Source organism: Schistocerca gregaria, chromosome 10 (genome assembly GCF_023897955.1).
Source record: "Schistocerca gregaria isolate iqSchGreg1 chromosome 10, iqSchGreg1.2, whole genome shotgun sequence".
NCBI classification, from domain to species: Eukaryota; Metazoa; Arthropoda; class Insecta; order Orthoptera; family Acrididae; genus Schistocerca; species Schistocerca gregaria.
In genome coordinates this window covers 212,019,766-212,045,651 of record NC_064929.1, presented here as the reverse complement: position 1 = coordinate 212,045,651, position 25,886 = coordinate 212,019,766, and the positions used below count along the sequence as shown (strand labels likewise).

At 44.1% G+C, this 25,886-nt stretch overlaps 1 protein-coding gene across 1 annotated transcript in view; it reads left to right on the top strand.

Annotated features, from left to right (window-relative positions):
- LOC126293246 (AF4/FMR2 family member lilli) overlaps window positions 1-25,886 on the top strand; it is a 609,408-nt gene that overhangs the window by 568,024 nt on the left and 15,498 nt on the right. The gene's annotated exons all lie outside the window — the stretch shown is intronic.

Below are 25,886 nucleotides of genomic sequence, written 5' to 3'. Positions count from 1 at the left end.
ACTCGCGGAAATCGCGACACATTCGGAAGTAAACTGTGAAATATTCGTGGCAAGCAAGGAATATACTCCGCCCAATAGAATTAGGGGAACATGACTCTGGGTGCCTGCCACACTCCATTGTGAAATAATTGAGGACTGAGTATCTTAGCGAATTACACCTTCATCTGTCATAAGTACACAATGAAACCTCATTACATCCTTGTTCGTTTCCATAAAAAGAACTGAAATGTCAGGCAGTCATGCAAAACGAAGTGGAAACAATCATTGATCCTGGGTGCTGTTCATTGTACTTTGAGAACTTCAGTAACTGTGAGCGTCTATGCTCGGTACAATGAGGTCCGTTCCTAGTTCTTCAATGAGAGCCCATGAGAATTCTAGGGGAGTCTGTGATGGCCACGAACCCGTCTATAGAGCATTTCCCACAAATGCACCATTGTGTTTACGTCAGGATTCACCACCGGCCATTCCATTACTTCAGCGTCCAGGCTTCATAACACATCCCTGCTGATGCCCGATACACAAGCACTGGCATTAGAAAGAATTCAGCGCCACCACACCATATGCAACAGCATATTCGGAAATAAACTAATTTTCAGCATTCTTTTGTATCACCTCTTCTGAAATACTTCGATCCTCGCCTTTTCTGGTTTACCTACTGTCCACGATTCACTACCATACAGTGCTGTGCTCCAAACAATATATAGGGTGGTCCACAGATCGTGACCGGGCCAAATATCTCACGAAATAAGCGTTCAACAAAAAAACTACAAAGAACGGAACTTGTCTAGCTTGAAGGTGGAAACCAGATGGCGCTGTGGCTGGCTCGCTAGATGCCGTTGTAATAGGTCAAACGGATACCAACTGCGTTTTTTAAAAATAGACACCCCCATTTTTATTACATATTCGTGTAGTAAGTAAAAAAATAAGAATGTTTTACTTGGACCACTTTTTTCGCTTTGTGATAGATGGCGCTGTAATAGTCACAAACATATGGCTCACAATTTTAGACTATAGTTGGTAACAGTTTTTTTAAATTAAAATACAGATCGTAGGTACGTTTGAACATTTTATTTCGGTTGTTCCAATGTGATACATGTACCTTTGTGAACTTATCATTTCTGAGAAAGCTGTTACAGCGTGATTACCTGTAAATCCTATATTAATGCAATAAATGCTCAAAATGATGTCCGTCCACCTCAGTGCATTTGGCAATACGTGTAACGACATTCCTCTCAACAGCGAGTATTTCGCCTTCCGTAATGTTCGCACATGCATTGACAATATGTTGTCAGGTGTTGTCGGTGGATCACGATAGCAAATATCCTTCAACTTTCCTCACAGAAAGAAGTCCAGGGACGTCAGATCCGGTGAACTTGCGGGTCATGGTATGGTGCTTCGACGACCAACCCACCTGTCATGAAATATGCTATTCAATACCGCTTCAACCGCACGCGAGCTATGTGCCGGACATCCATCATGTTGGAAGTACATCGCCATTCTCTCATGCAGTGAAACATCTTGTAGTAACATCGGTAGAACATTACGTAGGAAATCAGCATACATTGCACCATTTAGATTGCCATCGATAAAATGGGACCCAATTATCCTTCCTCCCATAATGCCACACCATACATTAACCCGCCAAGGTCGCTGATGTTTCACTTGTCGCAGCCATCGTGGATTTTCTGTTGCCCAATAGTGCATATTATGCCAGTTTACGTTACCGTTGTTAGTGAATGACGCTTCGTTGCTAAATAGAACGCATGCAAAAAACCTGTTATCGTCCCGTAATTTCTCTTGTGCTCAGTGGAAGAACTGTACACGTCGTTCAAAGTCGTCGCCATGCAATTCCTGCAGCATAGAAATATGGTAGGGCTGCAGTCGATGTTGATGTGGTATTCTAAACACTGACGTTTTTGTGATTCCTGACTATCACGCAATTTGTCTGCTACTGATGTGCGGATTAGCCGCGACAGCAGCTAAAACACCTACTTGGGCATCATTCTTTGTTGCTGGTCGTAGTTGCCGTTAAACATGTGACTGAACACTTCGTGTTTTCTTAAATAACGTAACTATCCGGCGAACGATCCGGAGACTCGGATGATGTCGTCCAGGATACCGAGCAGCATACATAGCACACGCCCGTTGGGCATTTTGATCACAATAGCCATACATCAACACGATATCGACCTTTTCCGCAATTGGTAACGGTCCATTTTAACACGGCTAAAGTATCACGAAGTAAATACCATCCGCACCGGCAGAATGTTACGTGATACCGCGTACTTTTACGTTTGTGACTATTACAGCGCCATCTATCACAAAGCGAAAAGTGGCCCAACTAAAATATTCATATTTCCTTACGAACTACACGGATATGTAATAAAAAATGAGGGTTCGTATTTAAAAGAACGCAGTTGATATCCGTTTGACCTGTGGCAGGTGTATGTAGCAGGCCAGCCGTAGCGACATCTGGTTTTCCCCTTCAGGCTAGACTAGTTTCGTTCATTGCAGTTTTTTCGTTTGATGCTTATTTCGTGAGATATTTTGCCCAGTCAGTATGAATGGACCAACCTGTATTGTCAGAAACTTATTGCTGAAATTAAGGCCATGTCGTGTGGGGCAACACAATCTGTTCGATGTACTTCCTGGCTATAAGGTGACCACAGGCGACAAGATCCGTACGACTGTCAACATTGAAGCTTCCTCGCATCATCACGGAACTTCGGAAATCTGTCGATTTTCTGGACAACGCTTGGCAGGTGCAGCTCACTGAGGGTTGTCCACACGCGAACACTGCCAGCTCCTTGCGCCAGAGGATATCTGGACTCGTCTGTGAATAACAAGTTTCGTCAAAGACGAAGTTGCCAGTTGACACGGGAAAGGTGGAACAGACGGTGAACTGAGAGATGATGTCATGTCGAGTGGAACTAGAACAGGACGTCTGGGTCGTGCAGTCCTTTCTCGTGACCTGTTCATCACAGTCTCATTAAACACAGCGGCTCCAGTGGCCGTCTTCCAGTGCTCTGCAACACAGAGACAGCCACTGGATATCGTTAACCACGCGAGGTTGTTGCCTTAAGATGTCTCACTGTATGTGCTTGGTAGAATATGTTTTCCACAAATGACAACTGGTCACCTGGGTAACGCACTAGGACACCAGTACTCACTTCCCTCTGAGGGGATCACGTGATACTGTAATGCATAACACAGGCAAGAAATGGCGAATGATTTTTAATTGTTGCCTACATTGAAAGTGACGATCTCAGGCATAGCAATAAGACCACAGACATCACCAGTGTCAAAATAGATTTAACATACGGGACGATGATACACGGGTTCCCCTAATTCTTTTAAACAGTGTAAAATATCGTTTTCCTCGCAGAAATTTAAGCTACAGTCTCCGGTTCCTGCCTAACCGCATCCTCGGAAAAAAAGGCCAAATATTAGGGACAAGCAAAGAATAAAAATTTCATCGATGGTCACAGAATCTGTTGAAAAGCGAAGATGAAAAAACAAATTATTAGCTCGTAATAGGATGCAACCTACTTCTTTCATTCCCTAATTCGACATATTTCGCCAGAAGGCCACGCACAACTGTCGACAATATTAGTATATCCTGAAGGCTTTTACCTTCGATGTATCATTAAATGACAAAATTATAACGAAAGATACCAAGAATGACGTTTTACCAATAAATCTTCAGTGTGGAATTGTCTAGAAATGCCATACTTCACAACTCGTAAATTATAATTTGTAAATAAATAAATCCCACCGATATGGCGTCTCCAAAGTTGGAAGTTTGTGAACTCTTATCAACTTTCATTGTCGCATTGTTTTTCTTTTTTTCAAATGGTTCAAATGACTCTGAGCACTATGGGACTTAATTATTTCTGAGGTCATCAGTCCCCTAGAACTTAGTACTACTTAAACTAGCCTAAGGACATCACACACATCCATGCCCGAGGCAGGATTCGAACCTGCGGCCGCACGGTTCCTGACATCTCGGCCACCCCGGCCAGCTTTCTTTCTTTCTGCCCCCTCCCAATCAGTCTTCTGACTGGTTTGGTATGACCACCACGAATTCCTCTTCATCTCACAGTAGCACTTGCGACTTCCGTCCTCTATTGTTTGCTGGATGTATTCCAATCTCCGTTTTCCTCGACAGTTTTTACCTTACAGCTGCCTCTAGTACCAGGGAAGTTATCTCCTGATGCCTTAACAGATGTGCCTTCGCCTTATCAGTGTTCTCGATATATTCCTTTCCCTGCCGATTCTGGAGAAAATCTCCTCATTCTGGAATCTCCTCATTCTGGAATCTCCTCATTCTGGAATCTCCTCATTCTGGAATCTCCTCATTCTGGAATCTCCTCATTCTGGAATCTCCTCATTCTGGAATCTCCTCATTGTTTACCTCATCACTCCACCTAATTTTCAACACTCTCCTGTAGCACCACATTTTAAATAATTTGATTCTCTGCATTTCTGGTTTACCTACTGTCCACGATTCACTACCATACAATGCTGTGCTCCAAACAGATATTCTCAGAAATTTATTCCTGAAATTAAGGCCATGTCTGATCCTACTAGGAATGTCCTTTTTGTCTCTGCTAGTCTGCTTTTTGTGTCCTCCTTGCTCCTTCCATCCTGTGTTATTTTGCTGCTTAGGTTACAGAATTCCTTAACTTCATCTGGTTTGTGATCACCAATCTGGATGTTAAGTTTCTCACTGTTCTCATTTCTGCTACTTCTCACTACTTTCATCTTTCTTTGATTTAGTCTCAGTCCATATTCTGCACTCATTCCATTTGCCAGATCCTGTAATTCTTCTTCACTTTCACCCAGGATAGCAATTCCGTCAGCAAATCTTATCATTGATTTTCTCTCACCTCGAATTTTATTTGAGTGATATGCCAGTGTTGACAACACTTGAGCTCCAAATTCGAATGACAGTAGCTTCTCCTCTTTAATAATGGGCTATGAAATTTTGTTAAGGATCCTGTAGGTGCGACGTAAGTTTTGTATAAATGATTTTCTTTTCACATTTGACCATGTGCAGAATTCGTCACCTTCGTCAGTTACAAAACACTTCAAAATTACTTAAATTCTCTTTAAAGTTGTCTCTGAATGGTTCTTGAACGAAACTGTAATTAAAACACCGTCATTTGAGTCGTATGCGCATAATTACGTCACTCAGTCCAACTGGTATGTGCAAACTTTTTTCACTTTAGATGTCGTTTGTTTCTTCTCAGAAATTATATTAATGCAAGTTATCTGCTTTAATAAATATTAAAACCACATTGAATAAACTTTTAAGACTCAAACTCGCGATGAACGTTGTCAAAAATTAACAATCTTGTCAAATAAATCAGTAATACTTCTTCCATAATATAATTCTTCATAAATAAATTCTCGAAACACGTATGTAAACTTTTGTAGTATACACTAGTTTACTATCTTCCCATATACTACATATAGACGTGAACATGAGCCTTGACAAGATAGGACTGAACATTTACAACATGATTAAACTTTCTATGACGTCATTGTTGTAGAAACATTATAAATTCTTATTTTATCAGTTTTTAGAAGCACAACGCAACAACTCGGTTTCAGGATCTTCTGTTGCTCTTTGGCTGTCGACCGGCGACATTGTGTGGCCAGCAATTTTCTCTCTGGTCCCGGCAGTGAAGACTCCGTTCGTTGCGCCGCCCTCTCCCTACATGAAACATAAAAATAAATACAAAACTTAGATAATTCACAAACATTACAAATATTACAAAATACATAAGCAAAACACTAAATTATACTTATATTCACCTGAAAACTGGGCTGACACTGGTGGATGGGTGACACTCCAATTTCGCGTCCCACTGCAAGACGTGTATCTATAAACAAACAAAAATTAATGACATATCTTCATGTGTTTGGGCTATGATTAAAGTTTTGGGACTGGTTGTCGTAGATATCCATCCCCTATGAATGGGCCCCCGCAGATAGACCAGCAGCGCAGAGGTGTCGCCGCCACGCGGCCGCGAGCGCAGTTACCGGCTGGCAGAGGGCAGCAGTTTACAGCCCAACTGGGAGGGATTTGGCCAATCGGAGCCGAGTCCCCGGCCCGCCAGGCTAATCTGCTGTCGCGTCGGCCCCCAGTATGCTGTGTTGCCGCCCACGCTTTACCGTAATGGATTTCCGGTGGCTTTTAATGAGAACGCCAAGATATCGCGCCCCAGGGACGCATCGCGGCGCCTCTGCCGACCAGCCGCGGAGGTTGCAAGCGCCTATACGAGCTCCCTGCTACAATCTACGGCGTTAAACAAAGAGCAGGCCCTGCTAGCGCCGGACGCGCAAAGTGCTCCGAGTCAGCTACAATGCTGGCCATTAAAACCGTAAAACACAGTGTAGGTGGCACGCAACAGACTTCAAAATGTCGCCGAGTGTTTCACATGCTCAGATATGCTCTAACATTCTGCGTGGTGTCTGTCTGTTCTATATCGTGTCTCCCTACCACTTTCGCGCAACGACGCTCTGAGCGTGTTTTTTAGGGAATTGACTAGTTTGAACCTGGGACCTGTTGCCGGTAAGGAGACGCCAGACCACACATGACATGTAGAGTTCAGAAGAATTCAGTGAGACTAGCGATGATATAATCAAATACTTAATGATTTCAGCGTCAGCTCCACTGCACTCCCTGTAAAAGAATCTTAATACTAACTAAATTTAGTGGAAGGGGTTCAAGGCTTTCCTATTTTTAGTTAGTTGGTAAAATAACGAAGAAAAAGCAGTTAAGTTTACCCTTGGAATTTTTATTCTACTCACAAAACATTGTTAATAAATTGCACTATTGATAAAAGCAAATATTTTAATACAGTAAGTAAAAACCAACTGCGTTCAACATAAATGTGAACGAATATTCACTGAATGGGTTTCCAAGTTCTACAATAGATCGAAGGATAACCTATGCCATATCATATCTATAATCTAGGTTTAAATTAAGTTTCATAAAAGAGAAGACTATCAAAAATAGTCTACAGTGACCCTCAATTATCTTTAATTACTTATCTAACTTGTCGTAAATTACAGTGGCTGATGTGGCTTCTCAATAACTATATAACAGAGAAATCATCGCGTTCCAGATTTTTACTTCAAGTGGCAAATGTGAACACCATGAGTTTTAATTAACGGTCGACACTAGTATTACGTAAAAAGGGGGTGTGACAGATGAGACTTCTGCAGTTCTGAGTGAAGCCTTATGCGCTCAAAAATGCGGCATCGCGTGCGTTCATTACCTTGTCGGTGTTTAGGCAGCGTCAGGCAGCACAGCTCCGCTCACCTCGCCATCTCGGAAGCAACTCTCTCCTAACTTCTCCTTACTACAATTTACCGAAGTTGGTTTAAAAAAAAATATCTGGCTGTGTTTTCATCTGGCCGATCAGGGTCTCAATGTTAACCTTAAGCTCCGCCTACAAAAGTTATGTCTATCCAATGAGAAACGCTATACTTTTCGTGGTGGGGCAATGTTTTTAAAGTTTGCAACGTAACAGAGACGCGTATAGTCTCACGCTAAAACTTGCAGCTTGTGTGGCCCTTCTAGTTTTATCGTAAGATCTATACTGTTCTTCTGGAGGGCTCTATCTTTTAACATGGGCTGAGAGTGGTCTTGGAGGTCGGCCAGCGATATTGGTGTCCGTCCCTTACCGTAGGGCCTACTAGCTTAACACGGTTCAGCTCTCGGCTTCTGTTCTCGTTTCTCCCCTCGCAACTGCGTCTGTTTCACGGTGGGAAGGTACGACATGCATTTAGGCGTTCTTGTGTTAGTCTGTGGTATTCCATTTGCTCACTCGTTACTCGTATTACTTTGGTTAATTTAACGTCAGGATTTATTCGGAAATATGTGACATACTACTGGATTTGCTTATCATGTCAGGGTTTTCACGGAAGGTGATGGATTTGCCTGACACCTTACAATGCAAACGATAAGCTACATTCTGGAAACGAGGAAAGACCACAAAGTGGATTTCTCCATCACACAGTTTGTCATTTGCGATCAGATCATGTTGGGTCTCGTGCAAGGAAAAGAAACTTGTAATAGAATGCGAGTGCCAAGTGCGAAAAGAGATTACAGTTTATCATCCCGCGATACTGGTCAGAATCCCACGACTATCGTACATATATGGAATCGAGAGATTGGGAATGACACACTCAGTGCGGTGCAGGATCTGGATGGCTCCACACGAGTAGTGCCTGCGAGGACAGACATATTGACCATTTGGCGATGCAGGACCGCACAGCTACTTGGCGTGCCTCGAGACCAGTGGAGCGTGCAGTGGGAACACTGGACACAGTAGTAGCAGAACGTCATCTTTCCAGTCTCGTTTCCGTGTACAGCATTACAGCTGTACCTGTGTGTGGAGGCTTAGAGGAGACCAAATGTTGCCATACGGCATTTTTCACCATCTGACACGTTTATCGCACAACCAGTAATTTGGACCTCTTAAAGCTGGTGGATGTACTCTACCCACGTTCTCGGTCACGTCATCTTCCTACAGTGTGACGTAAGACCGCTTGCTGCCTGTGCTGTCCCCACCAGTTTTGATAAGGAAGGTGTTTCACTTTTCCCTCGTTCTCCAGACAACTCAACTGTCTGAAAACATCTGGTCATCAGTTTATGAGAAAGTACCATGACGGCACTCATAAACCACCATAGATAATAAACTTTGGCACTGAACTGAATAAGTGCTGAATAACATACCCTCATCTGTCAACCACTCTCTGTTCGACTTGATGCTCAGATGGCCTACAAATCACCTATGTATTTAACCCTTCTTTCTATTACACACTAAGACAAAAAAAGACGCACAAGGAAGGAATTAGCCCAATGGGACAGATCTGATGAACATGTACAGATAAACAAATTATTACGATTTCAGAAAAATTGAACGATTTATCCAACAGAAAAAGCTTCGCAAATTGAGCAATTCAATAACATCTTGGTGCACCCCCGTCCCTTATGCAAGCAATTATTCAGCTTGGCATTGTTTAATAGATGTCCCCCTGAGGGATTGTTGTTCATGTGGTCTTCAGTCCTGAGACTGCTTTGATGCAGCTCTCCATGCTACCCTATCCTGTGCAAGTTTCTTCGTCTCCCAGTACGTACTGCAACCTACATCCTTCTAAATCTGCTTAGTGTATTCATCTCTTGGTCTCCCTCTACGATTTTTACCCTCCACGCTGCTCTCCAATGCTAAATTCGTGATCCCTTGATGCCTCAGAACATGTCCTACCAACCGGTCCCTTCTTCTTGTCAAGTTGTGCCACAAACTCCTCTTCTCCCCAATTCTATTCAATACCTCCTCATTAGTTATGTGATCTGCCCATCTAATTTTCAGCATTATTCTGTAGCACCACATTTCGAAAGCTTCTATTCTCTTCTTGTCCAAACTATTTATCGTCCATCTTTCACTTCCATACATGGCTACACTCCATACAAATACTTTCAGAAATGACTTCCTGACACTAAAATCTATACTCGATGTTAACAAATTTCTCTTCTTCAGAAACGCTTTCCTTGCCATTGCCATGCTACATTTTATATCCTCTCTACCTTGACCATCATCAGTTATTTTGCTCCCCAAATAGCAAAACTCCTTTACTACTTTCTCTCTCATTTCCCAATCTAATTCCCTCAGCATCACCAGACTTAATTCGTCTACATTCCATTATACTCGTTTCGATTTTGTTGATGTTCATCTTATATCATCCTTTCAAGACACTGTCCATTCCGCTATTTATAACCCTGCATTCACCTGACCAAAGGTCTTGTTCCTCCTGCCACCGAACTTCACTAATTCCCACTATATCTAACTTTAACCTACCCATTTCCCTTTTTAAATTTTCTAACCTACCTGCTCGATTAAGGGATCTGACATTCCACGCTCCGATCCATAGAACACCAGTTTTCTTTCTCCTGATAACGACATCCTCTTGAGTAGTCCCCGCTCGGAGATCCGATTGGGGGACTATTTTACATCCGGAATATTTTACCCAAGAGGACGCCATCATCATTTAACCATTCAGTAGAGCTGCATGCCCTCGGGAAAAATTACGGCTGTAGATTCCCTTTGCTTTCAGCCGTTCGCAGTACCAGCACTCAAAGCCGTTTTGGTTACTGTTACAAGGCCAGATCAATCAATCATCCAGACTGTTGCCCCTGCGACTACTGAAAAGGCTGCTGCCCCTCTTCGGGAACCACACGTTTGTCTGGCCTCTCAACAGATACCCCTCCGTTGTGGTCGCACCTACGGTACGGCCATCTGTATCACTGAGGCACGCAAGCCTCCCCACCAACGGCAAGGACCATTGGGGGGGGGGGGGGGGGGGGCAGCTGAGGAATATCGTGCCAAATCCTAACTTGGGCGTACGATAGTCAGTCATATACCGAGTTGATTCGAGGGCCCTGCCCGTAGTTCTCTAAATTGGGGAGGGACCGAGTGATCTTGCTGGTCAACATAAGGTCGGGAAAGCAGTAGAAACGCTCGCTGCTTGCGGGTGGGCACTATCTTGCTGAAATGTAGGGCAATGCAGAGTGAAATAACAGCTTGCGTAAGGACCGCAGGTGCACCACGCATTATTTACTTGTTGATTTGTGAAGGCTCTTCTCTTGAATAAATGATCCAATTTTTATGAAATTGTAATAATTTGTTTGTCTGTACATGCACATCACAGCAACAGATTTCTGTCCCATCCGGGTAATTCCTACGTCGTGCATCGTTCTTTTTTTTCGGCCTAAAGTGTACACTGCAAACAGACAATACGCAAAGCTTCGTTTCTACTGTGTTTCCTGATGGCGAAAGTTTAATGGCCAGCTTTATCTAATAAAACGTATCTGGACACACACATTAGTGGACCTTACGAGCGTGTGTGTCAACCCTTCGCCTTTATCACTGCATGAACTTCAAAGGGGATATTTTCAGTAAGGTTAATGCCGTGATATTAAGTGACCGAGTGGTTGACGGATGAAGTTGCGTAACGCTATTTCCGGACGACGCTGACACGTGTAGGAAGGTTGCTTCGCTAATGCATCAGTGGGGGACCTTTACTAGGTTAAGTAAGAGTAGATCCAACGAATCACACGATCGCGTAGCAAACACAAGACGGTTATGGCGATGCCAATAAACTCCAGTGGCAGACGAGCGACGTGTTGGGCGTCACCAGGAGAAATGCTGCTAGAATTCCTACAAGAATCGGGCAGCGTATCACTTGCTCCCACACACGTCAGTGCATTCAGCCTACGTACCATTCGCGACTAGAACAGGAGAGGGGGGCGGGGGGAATCAGATAGTGCCCCTCCGCCTTAGTTCCCTCACGGAGTACTGACGTACATGCAGAGGTGCAGCATTTTGACTATTAAGGTTATGGGGAGGGCAGGGGTAAAATACAGGGAGTGAAAGGCTATTTACAATTTGTACAGAAACCAGATCGCAGTTGTAAGAGTCGAGGGGCATGAAAGGGAAGCAGTGGTTGGGAAGGGAGTGAGACAGGGTTGTAGCCTCTCCCAGATGTTATTCAATCTGCATATTGAGCAAGCAGTAAAGGAAACAAAAGAAAATTTCGGTGTAGGTATTAAAATTCATGGAGAAGAAATAAGAACCTTGAAGTTCGCCGATGACGTAATTCTGTCAGAGACAGCACAGGACTTGAAAGAGCTGTTGAATGGAATGGAAAGTGTCTTGAAAGGGGGATTTAAGATGAACATCAACAAAATCAAAACGAGTATAATGGAATGTAGTCAAATCAAGTCGGATGATGCTAAGGGAATTAGATTAGGAAATGAGACACTTAATGTAGTAAAGGAGTTTCGCTATTTGGGGAGCAAAATAACTGATGATGGTCGAAGTAGAGAGGATATGAAATGTAGACTGGCAATGCCAAGGAAAACGCTTCTGAAGAAGAGAAATTGGTTAACATCGAGTATAGATTTAAGTGTCAGGAAGTCGTTTCTGAAAGTATTTGTATGGAGTGTAGCCATGTATGAAAGTGAAACGCGGACGATAAATAGTTTAGACAAGAAGAGAATACAAGCTTTCGAAATGTGGTGCTGCAGAAGAATGCTGAGGATTATATGCGTAGATCACATAACTAATGAGGAGGTATTGAATAGAATTGAGGAGAAGAGAAGTTTGTGGCACAACTTGACAAGAAGAAGGGACCGGTTGGTAGGACATGTTCTGAGGCATCAGGGGATCACAAATTTAGCATTGTAGGGCAGTGTGGAGGGTAAAAATTGTAGAGGGAGACCAAGAGATGAATACACTAAGCAGATTCAGAAGGATTTAGGTGGCCGTAGGTACTGGGAGATGAAGGAACTTGCACAGGACAGAGTAGGATGGAGAGCTGCATCAAACCAGTCTCAGGAATGAAGACCATAGCAACATCAAAATTCGTGTAAAACTGGAATTGGAAGGATTATTAAAACCAAGTGTATATGGGAAAACCGAAACGGAGGAGGATTAAGAAGTGTAGGCATTTAGCTGAAGTGAAGAATAGAAAAGATAAAGCAGATTACTGAGTATTTTGGGTATAGTAGGTATGCAGAGATTAAGACACTAACCGTTCACAGCATGAAAACATCTGAAGAAAGAAACGATAATGCAAGCTGCTAACAATTTAAACGCCGTTGTTGAAGATTCAGTGGACGCCTGAACCTCTGCTGCTGAATATAGCATGAGAAAGAATGTTCTTGTCTCAGAATACCCGCGCGGATCAATAGAGGCGTCTAGCTTCTACACAGTGTGTGTACAAGGACATCGCATTAGATTCGTATCAAAATTAAAAATTGTTCCGTTTTGCACGTTTAATTCGGGGACGAAGGGGAAACATGTTAATGTCATATCGCGGTAAGAGCTGTTTCCATCGATTTTTATCTATCACGCACACCTCTTGCATTTATCACAGAGTATGAATTAGTCGGAGGCTCCCGCAAACAATGAAGCTAAAGATAGTCGCGTTGCGTGCACACGCACCAGCTGCAAACACGGACCAGCGTTAACGTAGCCCTGTTACCGTTGTCTGCCAACAGGGCGGCAGTAGAAATCGAAATCGCTGAGGGCCGAAGCACAAGCAATAACGCAGCCAAAGTGTATCACGTAGACGTAACTATGAGGGGTGTATCATAATTAATAACGAACAATGACACGGGTGAAAATAAATAACAAAAGCAGAAACCCAAAACAAGCAATTTGCAAAATAATTGCTAATGTGTGCTTACAAGCCGCCACTGACTTTAGTATGAAATACTGAATAAACATACGGCATAAATGCTTTATCAGACGTGGTAGTTTTTTTTTTTTAAGGATTCTGTACCTCAATCAGTAAAACCAGAAGCATTCTGGGATAGCTTTGTTGTTCGTCCGTCTATCTGTGTGTGTATCCAACTGTTAAAACCACATTTTCTCAGAAACGGGTAGGCGTATCAATTTGAAATGTGTATCGCATACTGTGGTCTGTGGTCCCTTGGTTTTGTAAAGCTTAGAAGCTTCTACGTCAACACAATCAAAAGATACGGAAATTTACGTCACATGTTTCGATACTCGCAAACTGATCCACCAAAACCTAGACGATACTTCGCGTTGACCTGTAATCAGTATCTGGCAAGCAGCAAAACTCAGTAGTTAAAACCTATACTGTACGTTAACCTAGAATCATGAGACGGCAAGAAGCAAGGTTTCACAGCTCAAGTAAAGGAAGAAAAACGAAAATTGTTAATTTGTAATTATATCACACGACAAAAAATTCTTTGTCATCCGACATCAATCTTAAAACTAAAACGATGAGTAGTTCTGCGTACAGGCTGACTGGCTCGCAGTGGTAAAAGTCAAACATCGGGCAGGGAACGACTTCACTGCTCATATGACGTGATTCAGAGTTTATCAGCGAATGTTTGTTTCACACACAACTTAAGTTGCCATATCTACGCGCTAAATCGCTCCCGGATATCTGATAAATTCCGAAACGCTTAATATAAAGTCATTCATTGCTGATTTTTTTACTTTTACCATTTGAATACAGAACTACTGATTATTACGATAACGGTCGCCTGGCCCTTGCGTGACTTTGTGTCACATTTATATTACTGAAATTAAAACATTCTCGACAATCTTGGAATCACTACGACTGATATCTTGCCAGTATCAATATCGATATCAGGGAAACGTCTTCGAGATTTTCTATTCCCGGGATGGATGAACTGTCTGTATAACACAACTTAGTTCATCCGGAACCCTCATTACGAGACTCCTAATCACACCTGGCCAGTTTCCGTGCTACGAGTATAATGAGACCTTAGTCTGACGACAGTTGTTGATTAACTTTAACTAAACCTAGCGCATTTCTGCTTTACGCCATTTACAAAGGATCTAAAAAATATGAAGCATACATCAGAAGCAGAGCAATGATTTGGATGTAATATGACAAGTGTACATCGACAAGAAGACAGTACAATACAGTGTGAACATAGCAGAGCAGACACCAAACCAAAACATAGTAAGTCCTGCTATGTCCGCACTGTATTCTGTTTGCTTGTCCTCGGTGTATGCCTGCTCATCTCAAACAGTACATTGCTTTCTTCCTCGCGTATGCTACATCTTTTCTAGATCCTTTGGCAATGGTGTAAGACTGAGTCGCGTAATGGTTTCTAAAAGTTAATATACGAATGTGGTCAAGATGGATGATCTATTGCCATGAAATATTGCTCCAGTTAGTACAGTTGCATTTGATATTTGAACTTCCAGATTAAGTCCCCATTTAAATGGGGTGAAATTTCACCCACGGTCTACCTTACATCTACATCTACATGACTACTCTGCAATTCACATTTAAGTGCTTGGCAGAGGGTTCATCGAACCACAATCATACTATCTTTCTACTATTCCACTCCCGAACAGCGAGCGGGAAAAACTAACACCTAAACCTTTCTGTTCGAGCTCTGATTTCTCTTATTTTATTTTGATGATCACTCATACCTATGTAGGTTGGGCTCATCAAAATATTTTCGCATTCGGAAGAGAAAGTTGGTGACTGAAATTTCGTAAAAAGGTCTCGCCGCGACGAAAAACGTCTATGCTGTAATGACTTCCATCCCAACTCGTGTATCATATCTGCCACACTCTCTCCCCTATAACGCGATAATACAAAACGAGCTGCCCTTCTTTGCACCCTCTCGATGTTCTCCGTCAATCCCACCTGGTAAGGATCCCACACCGCGCAGCAATATTCTAACAGAGGACGAACGAGTGTAGTGTAAGCTGTCTCTTTAGTGGACTTGTTGCATCTGCTAAGTGTCCTGCCAATGAAACGCAACCTTTGGCTCGCCTTCCCGACAATATTATCTATGTGGTCCTTCCAACTGAAGGTGTTCGTAATTTTAACACCCAGGTACTTAGTTGAATTGACAGCCTTGAGAATTGTACTATTTATCGAGTAATCGAATTCCAACGGATTTCTTTTGGAGCTCATGAGGATCATCTCACACTTTTCGTTATTTAGCGTCAACTGCCACCTGACACACCATACAGCAATCTTTTCTAAATCTCTTTGCAACTGATACTGGTCTTCGGATGACCTTACTAGACGGTAAATTACGGCATCATCTGCGAACAGTCTAAGAGAACTGCTCAGATTGTCACCCAGGTCATTTATATAGATCAGGAACAGTAGCGGTCCCAGGACGCTTCCCTGGGGAACACCTGATATCACTTCAGTTTTACTCGATGATTTGCCGTCTATAACTACGAACTGCGACCTTCCTGACAGGAAATCACGAATCCAGTCGCACAACTGAGACGATACCCCATAGCTCCGCAGCTTGATTAGAAGTCGCTTGTGAGGAATGGTGTCAAAAGCTTTCCGGAAATCTAGAAATACGGAATCAACTTGAGATCCCCTGTCGATAGCGGCCATTACTTCGTGCGAATAAAGAGCTAGCTGCGTTGCACAAGAGCGATGTTTTCTGAAGCCATGCTGATTACGTGTCAATAGATCGTTCCCTTCGAGGTGATTCATAATGTTTGAATACAGTATATGCTCCAAAACCCTACTGCAAATCGACGTCAATGATATAGGTCTGTAGTTAAATGGATTACTCCTACTACCCTTCTTGAGCACTGGTGCGACCTGCGCAATTTTCCAATCTGTAGGTACAGATCTATCGGTGAGCGAGCGGTTGTATATGAGTGCTAAGTAGGGAGCTAGAGTATCAGCGTAATCTGAAAGGAACCTAATCGGTATACAATCTGGACCTGAATACTTGCCCGTATCAAGCGATTTAAGTTGCTTCACAACCCCTAAGGTATCTACTTCTAAGAAACTCATGCTAGCAGATGTTCGTGTTTCAAATTCTGGAATATTCCATTCGTCTTCCCTGGTGAAGGAATTTCGGAAAACTGCGTTCAATAACTCCGCTTTAGCGGCACAGTCGTCGATAACAGTACCATCGGCACTGCGCAGCGTAGGTATTGACTGCGTCTTGCCGCTTGTGTACTTTACATACGACCAGAATTTCTTCGGATTTTCTACCAAATTTCGAGACAATGTTTCGTTGTGGAACCTATTAAAGGCATCTCGCATCGAAGTACGTGCCAAATTTCGCGTGTCTGTAAATTTTAGCCCATCTTCAGGATTTCGCGTTCTTCTGAACTTCGCATGCTTTTTCCGTTGCCTCTGCAACAGCGTTCGGACCTTTTTTGTGTACCACGGGGGATCCGTTCCATCTCTTACCAATTTATGAGGTATGAATATCTCAATTGCTGTTGCTACTATATCTTTGAATTTGAGCCACATCTCGTCTACATTTGCATAGTCAGTTCGGAAGGAATGGAAATTGTCTTTTAGGAAGGCTTCTAGTGGCACTTTATCCGCTTAGAAAGACAATACTGATAAAGCTCGTTACATGTTAGAAATTTCTGTTCATTCGTACCTGTTGTCGAAAGTCTACACAATACCTTATGCACATAATGGGACTACACCCTAACTACGAAAAACGCCCTTTCGCCATACGCTGTGGCCGAGCGCTTGTAGGCGCTTCAGTCCGGAACCGCGCTGCTGCTCCAGTCGCAGGTTCGAATCCTGCCTCGGGCATGGACGTGTGTGATGTCCTTAGGTTAGTTACGTTTAAGTAGTTCTAAGTCTAGGGGACTGATGACACCAATAGTTAAGTCCCATAGTGCTCAGAGCCATTTGGACCATTTTGAACGTTTCGCCATAACGTACTTCAGTATTAGCAGTAAACATGATGGCAGGTAACAGTCTCCAGGCGTTCACCAAACACATATCCCCCATCGGACTGCCACAGAGTATGCAGCCGATTCATCACTCGTTTCAAATGACGCACTGTCGAGTCGCTTCGCTTAGCACGTCTACAAAAATGGGTGGCTCATGAGTAGCTGTTCGAGAATTGTATCCCGTTCTCTTCAACTCCCCACGCAGCTGCACTGCTGCTGGCGCTTCGGAACTGTCGAGTCATTCCTTCCGCTGATGTCGTGCGATCTTCACGACGACCCTCTACAGTACTGGTTGGTCGCTGTCCGCTGGTTCGTGAGGTCTCAGTAATCCTGGTTTAATTACGGTTGTTCGTTCCTGTCTGCGCTCCACAATAGCATCACCAAAAGTAGACTTGCATAGTTACAGGAAGGCTGGAATGCCCCTGATGGATTTGCTACTCAGGCGATACCCAGTGACTAGTCCCCGTTCGAAGCCACAGAGCTGTCCTGTTGTTCCTGCTTCTCCACTGACAACGCAGTACGGCCCCGCTTCCTTTTGTACAGGTGGGACCACCTATTCGTCAGTTCCGCATTGCGTAGGGATCAGCCAATACTTCTGACCAGATAAGCTTTTTGTATACAGTGCACAGGTAGTGACATCGCAGAGAACTAATCAAAACGTCCGTTCTATGTATACCGTCCGAAAACCAAACTGATCTTCCCTGACTTGGGCTTCTATCGATCTTTGCATTCTTCTGCAAAGAAAACTTAGAGTAGGAATTAGCTTTCAGGGAGAAGAAATAAAAACTTTGAGGTTTGCCGATGACACTGTAATTCAGTCTGAAGCAGCAAAGGACTTGGAAGAGCAGTTGAACAGGATAGTGTCTCAAAAGGATATAAGATGAACAGCAACAAAAGCAAAACAAGGACAATGGAATGAAGTCGAGTAATGATGAGGGAATTAAATTAGAAAATGAGACAATAAAAGTAGTATTAGTTTTGCTATTTGGGTAGCAAAATAACTTACGATGGTCGAAGTAGAGAGGATAGCAAGAAAAGCGTTTCTGAAGAAGTTTGGTAACATGGAATGTAGATTTGAGTGTTAGGACGTCTTTTATGAAAGTGTTGGTCTGGAGTGCAGCCATGTGTGGAAGTGAAACATGGGCGGTAAACGGTTTAACCAGAAAGAGAATAGAAGTTTTTGAAACGTGGTGCTACAGAAGAATGCTGGAAATTAGGTTGGTCTATCACCTAGCTGATGAAGACAGACTGAACAGAATTGGGGAGAAAAGAAATTTATGGCACAACCTTACTAGAAGAAGGGTCGATAGGACACATTCCGAGACATCAAGGGATCACCAATTTACTGCCAGAGGGAAGTGTGTGTGTGGGGAGGGAGAGGGGGGGTGGGGAATAGTACATCTACATGATTACTCTGCAATTCGCATGTAAGTGCTTGGCAAAGGGTTCATCGAACCACAATCATACTACACTCCTGGAAACTGAAATAAGAACACCGTGAATTCATTGTCCCAGGAAGGGGAAACCTTATTGACACATTCCTGGGGTCAGATACATCACATGATCACACTGACAGAACCACAGGCACATAGACACAGGCAACAGAGCATGCACAATGTCGGCACTAGTACAGTGTATATCCACCTATCGCAGCAATGCAGGCTGCTATTCTCCCATGGAGACGATCGTAGAGATGCTGGATGTAGTCCTGTGGAACGGCTTGCCATGCCATTTCCACCAGGCGCCTCAGTTGGACCAGCGTTCGTGCTGGTCGTACAGACCGCGTGAGACGACGCTTCATCCAGTCCCAAACATGCTCAATGGGGGACAGATCCGGAGATCCTGCTGGCCAGGGTAGTTGACTTACACCTTCTAGAGCACGTTGGGTGGCACGGGATACATGCAGACGTGCATTGTCCTGTTGGAACAGCAACTTCCCTTGCCGGTCTAGGAATGGTAGAACGATGGGTTCGATGACGGTTTGGATGTACCGTGCACTATTCAGTGTCCCCTCGACGATCACCAGAGGTGTACGGCCAGTGTAGGAGATCGCTCCCCACACCATGATGCCGGGTGTTGGCCCTGTGTGCCTCGGTCGTATGCTGTCCTGATTGTGGCGCTCACGTGCACGGCGCCAAACACGCATACGACCATCATTGGCACCAAGGCAGAAGCGACTCTCATCGTTGAAGACGACATGTCTCCATTCGTCCCTCCATTCACGCCTGTCGCGACACCACTGGAGGCGGGCTGCACGATGTTGGGGCGTGAGCGGAAGACGGCCTAACGGTGTGCGGGACCGTAGCCCAGCTTCATGGAGACGGTTGCGAATGGTCCTCGCCGATACCCCAGGAGCAACAGTGTCCCTAATTTGCTGGGAAGTGGCGGTGCGGTCCCCTACGGCACTGCGTAAGATCCAACGGTCTTGGCGTACATCCATGCGTCGCTGCGGTCCGGTCCCAGGTCGACGGGCACATGCACCTTCCGCCGACCACTGGCGACAACATCGATGTACTGTGGAGACCTCACGCCCCACGTGGTGAGCAATTCGGCGGTACGTCCACCCGGCCTCCCGCATGCCCACTATACGCCCTCGCTCAAAGTCCGTGAACTGCACATACGGTTCACGTCCACGCTGTCGCGGCATGCTACCAGTGTTAAAGACTGCGATGGAGCTCCGTATGCCACGGCAAACTGGCTGACACTGACGGCAGCGGTGCACAAATGCTGCGCAGCTAGCGCCATTCGACGGCCAACACCGCGGTTCCTGGTGTGTCCGCTGTGCCGTGCGTGTGATCATTGCTTGTACAGCCCTCTCGCAGTGTCCAGAGCAAGTATGGTGGGTTTGACACACCGGTGTCACTGTGTTCTTTTTTCCATTTCCAGGAGTGTATCTCCCTACCATTCCACTACCGAACAGCGCGCGGGAAAAACGAACACCTAAACCTTTCTGTTCGAGCTCTGATTTCTCTTATTTTATTTTGATGATCATTCCTACCTATGTAGGTTGGCCTCAACAAAATATTTTCGCATTCGGAAGAGAAAGTTGGTGACTGAAATTTTGTAAATAGATCTCGCCGCGACGAAAAACGTCTATGTTGTAATGACTTCCATCCCAACTCGTGTATCATATCTGCCACACTCTCCCCCCTATAACGCGATAATACAAAAAGAGCTGCCCTTTTTTGCACCCTTTCGATGTCCTCCGTCAATCCCACCTGGTAGGGATCCCAGACCGCACAGTAATATTCCAGCACAGGACGAACGAGTGTAGTGTAAGCTGCCTCTTTAGTGGACTTGTTGCAGCTTCTAAGTGTCCTTCCAATGAAACGAATCCTTTGTCTCGCCTTCCCCACAATATTATCTGTGTAGTCTTTCCAACTGAACTTATTCGTAATCTTAACACCCAGGTACTTAGTTGAATTGACAGCCTTGAGAATTGTACTATTTATCGAGTAATCGAATTCCAACGGATTTCTTTTGGAGCTCATGTGGATCATCTCACACTTTTCGTTATTTAGCGTCAACTGCCACCTGACACACCATACAGCAATCTTTTCTAAATCTCTTTGCAACTGATACTGGTCTTCGGATGACCTTACTAGACGGTAAATTACAGCATCATCTGCGAACAACCCAAGAGAACTGCTCAGATTGTCACCCAGGTCATTTATATAGATCAGGAACAGCAGAGGTCCGAGGACGCTTCCCTGGGGAACACCTGATAGCACTTCAGTTTTACTCGATGATTTGCCGTCTATAACTACGAACTGCGACCTTCCTGACAGGAAATCACGAATCCAGTCGCACAACTGAGACGATACCCCATAGGCCCGCAGCTTGATTAGAAGTCGCTTGTGAGGAATGGCGTCAAAAGCTTTCCGGAAATCTAGAAATACGGAATCAACCTGAGATCTTCTGTCGATAGCGGCCATTACGTCGAGCGAATAAAGAGCTAGTTGCCCTGCACAAGAACGGTGTTTTCTGAAACCATGCTGGTTACGTATCAATAGACCGTTCCCTTCGAGGTGATTCATAATGTTTGAATACAGAATATGCTCCAAAACCCTACAGCAAACCGACGTCAATCATATAAGGAGACGAAGATATGAATACAGTAAGCAGATTCAGAAGGATGTTGGTCGCAGTACGTACTCGGAGATAAAGAGGTTTGCACGGGATAAATTACCACGGAAAGCTGTATGAACACAGTCTTTGGACTGAAGACGACTACAACAACACGGGATGGAACAGGGATGATGATAAAACCTCGTGATTTGTTATCTTTGGACTTTCCGTGTCTAGCAGTGTAGGTATTTGAGAAGGGCAGCGAGGCAGCTCACCAGTTCCGACGCCGTCACTCGGAGCAGCGTTCCGCAGGGTGCCTCTGAGCCACCGACCGGGGCGAGCGCGCGGCTCGAACCTAATGGTACGGTTACGGTGTCGCCTCTGGCCGGTATTAGCGGGCTGTCAGTGATTTACGGCTGCGGTGGCGAACCTAATCGATGTGTCACGTCAGAGCGGCGCTGGGGGACAGATTACATTCGGCGCCGCCTGGCACAGCCGGAGTCACTGCTCGTCAAAACAGACCGTTGGCCGATCCGATCCACTGGGCGTTGCGGCAAATGAGATTCGCGCGGGGGGCTATACGGCACAACACGAGCCCGCTCACTCTTCTACATCAGTGGTATTACTTCGATATTCGTACCCGGCAAACCGTTGTCAAGTGCGTGGCAGAGGGAACTTCACACAGAACCACACACTTGAATGCCTTTCGCATTGCAGTGGCATATGGGATGTGGGAAAGATGATTATCTTATGAACCCTACAGTTAGTCTGTGCTTGTCTTTACACGGGTGTCTGAATACTTTTGACCAGACAGCATGTATAGGATGGGCATTACGTTGCAGTCTGGTAACAAAATATATACGTCTGATGCCCGTGATGTCAGACATGTTGGAAAGAACACACAACATTTTGTTCCTCTTTGATGTATATCAATGGCTCGGTTACTCCTACTACTCTTCTTAAACACTGGTGCGACCTGCGCAATTTTCCAGTCTGTAAGTACAGATCTATCGGTGAGCGAGCTGTTGCATATGATTGCTAAGTAGGGCGCTATTGTATCAGCGTAATTACTCGATAAATAGTACAATTCTCGAGGCTGTCAATTCAACTAAGTACCTGGGTGTTAAAATTACGAACACCTTCGGTTGGAAAGACCACATAGATAATATTGTGGAGAAGGCGAGACAAAGGTTGCGTTTCATTGGCAGGACACTTAGAAGTTGCACCAAGTCCACTAAAGAGACAGCTTACACTACACTCGTTCGTCCTCAGTTAGAATATTGTTGCACGGTGTGGGACCCTTACCAGGTGGGATTGACGGAGTACATCGGAAGGGTGCAAAAAAGGGCAGCTCGTTTTGTATTATCACGTAATAGGGGGGAGAGTGTGGCAGATATGATACGCGAGTTGGGATGGAAGTCATTAAAGTAAAGATGTTTTTCGTCGCGGCGAGATCTATTTACGAAATTTCAGTCACCAACTTTCTCTTCCGAATGCGAAAATATTTTGTTGAGGCCAACCTACATAGGTAGGAATGATCATCAAAATAAAATAAGAGAAATCAGAGCTCGAACAGAAAGGTTTAGGTGTTCGTTTTTCCCGCGCGCTGTTAGGGAGTGGAATGGTAGAAATAGTATGATTGTGGTTCGATGAACCCTCTGCCATGCACTTAAATGTGAATTGCAAAGTGATCATGTAGATGAAGATGCAAGTTGAAAATTTGTGCCGAACCAGGATTCGAGCCCGGGTCTACCATTTACTGTGGAGATTGACTGACACTATGCCATCTAGATATCATCACACCTGCTCGACTACCTACCACGCTTCATATCAGACCCAAATTGTCAATTTGTACCACAACCTACTGACGTAGTACCCCTGCTCATCAGCTTCATTATTTGTGGCGTCTCGTCATTCCCGCAAAAGTTCCAGCTTGACGTGCAACTTCACTGAAGGGATCATTGGCCATCATTGCAGGAATTATATGTATGGTGTCTGTTCTTTCAGACATGTCCGAAAGAACAAACACCATTTTGATCCTGCAGCCACCATGAATCAGGGCACATAGGTCATGTCCGAAAGAAGAGACACTACAAATATAGTTACAGCAATGATCTCTTCAGAGCACACGCACATAAGCTCGAACTCTTCCAGGAATCGTCAAGATGCCAGAAATAGAGAAGCTAATGAGCAGGGTCACGACACCAGCAGTGAGTGGGACAAGTTGACAATTTGTATCTCACGGGATGTGTGCTAGGGTAGTCCCCGTGGTTGTGGTGATCATTGTGTCCAGATGGCGCGGTGGTCAGGGCATCTGCCTAGTAAGGACGACACCCAGTTTCTAATCGCGGTCTGCCGCAAATGTTCGACTTGCCCCATTTATGTAAATCAGTGGTCACTGGCAGCTAATGTCTTTAATTCCTTTCTGTCTTGATCAAATATATAGTTCGTGTTATCAGTAGCTCAAAAAAAAACTGTTCAAATGTGTGTGAAATCTTATTGGACCTATCTGCTAAGGTCATGAGACCTTAAGCTTGCACACTACTTAACCTAAATTATCTTAAGGACAAACACACACATCCATGGCCGAGGGAGGACTCGAAGCTCCGCCGGGAGCAGCCGCACAGTCCGTGACAGCAGCGCCTCAGACCGCTCGGCTAATCCCGCGCGGCTATCAGCATCTCATTACATAAACATGACGCTCTTTGAAGTTGTGGTTGTCTACGAGAAAACGCTATTGGTATCGTGAAGTTACGCAATTACAAGACCAGATATCCAAAGTGGATTCAGCGAGTATTTTTCTGTCCCTAAACACCTGTCGTGCGAACACCGTGAAGATAAGATTAGGTTAGGTTAGAAGCGTCTCGTGCAGTGATATATATACTTGTAGATCTTGCTACACTTGAGCCATGAAGGAAACGAGTGGAAGTACATGTTACAATTTTAAACTGTACTACACATGTTATTGTTACCAATTACAAGTATGTGCTACATCGAACTCTACTGACGCAGCCATTAATTATTCACATGGCTTACCATCCATCTGAACACCTAGGAATTTGAACTGTCCAGACTCACTAATCATATGCCCATCCTGTGCAATCAAAATGGCAGTTTCAGTTGAACTGTGTGTTATAAACTGTATAAAACGAGTCTTACCGTTATTTAACAAGAACTTATTTCCTACAAGCCATGCACTTATGTACTGAACTGCACTGTTTAATACAATGCCTATGCTTCACTCAACATCCTTCACTACCAGGCTAGTCTCATCAGCAGTCAGAAATATTTTAGGATCATCTGCTACATTAGCATGTAAAGAAACAGTTATTGCCCCAGCACTGAGCCCTGAGGCATCCTCCACTTGTGTCCTAATCGGACTCCACGTCTTAGCTGTTCTTATTACTGTGCAGAATGACCGTTTGCTGTCTGTTGTTAAAGAATCAGATGAACCAATTGGCAGCTACTCCTCTTAATCCATAATGTTCCAACTTCTGCACTAATATCTCGTGATCTAGACAAACACCTTAGTTAAACCAAACTCTTCAGTTTGAACACTGGTTTGATGTACATCTCCTCAATAGTCTGCCTTGCGCAAGTCTCTTAGTTTCTACATAATAATTGCAACCTTCGCTCACTTGAAGCGGATTACAGGACTTAAGCCTCGTTGTCCCTCTACAGTTTTTATCCCTTTCCCTCCATACTTACGTTCATAAGCAACCTGAGTTTTTCTTGATGCCTCAGGATATGTCATATGAGTTTGTGCAAAATATTTCTTTCTTTCTCCAGTTCTACTAGGTAACTCCTCACCAGTTATATGACCCACCCATCTAATCATCATTTTTCAGTAGCATCACATTTCGAAAGGTACTATTCCCTCCATGTCTGAACTGTTTATCCTCCGTGTTTGACTTCCAGACAAGGCTGCACTGTATACATGTGCCCCCAGGAAATACTTTCTTGCACTTAAATTTATAGTTGATGTCAAAAAATTTCTCATTTTCAGTAATGCTTCTTTTGCTGCTGCCAGTTTGCATTGTATATAATCTCTACTTCGGCCTTCATCAATCATTTTGCTGCCCAGATAGTAGAAATCACACAGTTCATTTATAATCTCAGTTCTGAATATAATTTCATCAACACTGCTTGATTTAATTCGACTGGATTTCTTCACCAGCATTTTACCTTACTTGGTGTTCGACCAATAATCCGATTCCTTTGCCAATATTGATTTTTAGTGACGAAAATCTTCTCTGGCAATGATCGGATAATGATTATTTATATATTTTCCGCGGAAGATACCCATACCAGCAAACTGGTAAATGTACAGGATGAAGCAGAACCACGCCAACAAACTTTCAGAGGTGGTAGTATGGACTAAAAAACGTCCAGTAACCATGGGCTGTAAAATAGATACCTTAAGAGCTGTAAACACTTCTTCAGTAGAAGAGATGTTTGACAGTATCGAAAATGAACAAGTACTCTACGGTCTTAAGGTATGCACTTTAGAGCCCACCGCTGAAAAGTTTGTTGGTTCAGTTT